This window comes from Aristolochia californica, unplaced genomic scaffold (assembly GCF_029961685.1).
Source record: "Aristolochia californica isolate CCGP_79_NKW_82.1479 unplaced genomic scaffold, dmAriCali1.0.hap1 SCAF_315, whole genome shotgun sequence".
NCBI classification, from domain to species: domain Eukaryota; kingdom Viridiplantae; phylum Streptophyta; class Magnoliopsida; order Piperales; family Aristolochiaceae; genus Aristolochia; species Aristolochia californica.
In genome coordinates, this window is record NW_027182010.1 from 1 (window position 1) to 310 (window position 310).

A 310-nucleotide genomic window follows, 5' to 3' on the forward strand; every position below is an offset into this window, starting at 1 on the left:
AGGATCATGCATCGAGAATGGTCGGGATAGCTCAGCTGGTAGAGCAGAGGACTGAAAATCCTCGTGTCACCAGTTCAAATCTGGTTCCTGGCACGTGGTTAATGTATCGAATAGATAAGATACTCATACAAATAAATCAATAGAGTCAGAACCCATATTAATATTATTTAATATTATATGCGTTAATAGTCCAGAGCATAATACATATTTATCCATCTACATCTAGATGTATAGATAGACGCCTCCGTCTTGTAGATGGGTAAAAAACGAGTAGATGGGTAAAGATATGAGTAAAGAAAATAATTGGATT

General features: G+C 36.1%; 1 non-coding gene across 1 annotated transcript; it reads left to right on the forward strand.

Moving 5' to 3' along the window:
* Window positions 1-20: 20 nt before the first annotated feature.
* TRNAF-GAA (transfer RNA phenylalanine (anticodon GAA)) lies at window positions 21-93 on the forward strand. Its single transcript has one exon. It is a non-coding gene; the product is annotated as a tRNA-Phe (tRNA).
* The last annotated feature ends 217 nt before the right edge of the window (window positions 94-310 follow it).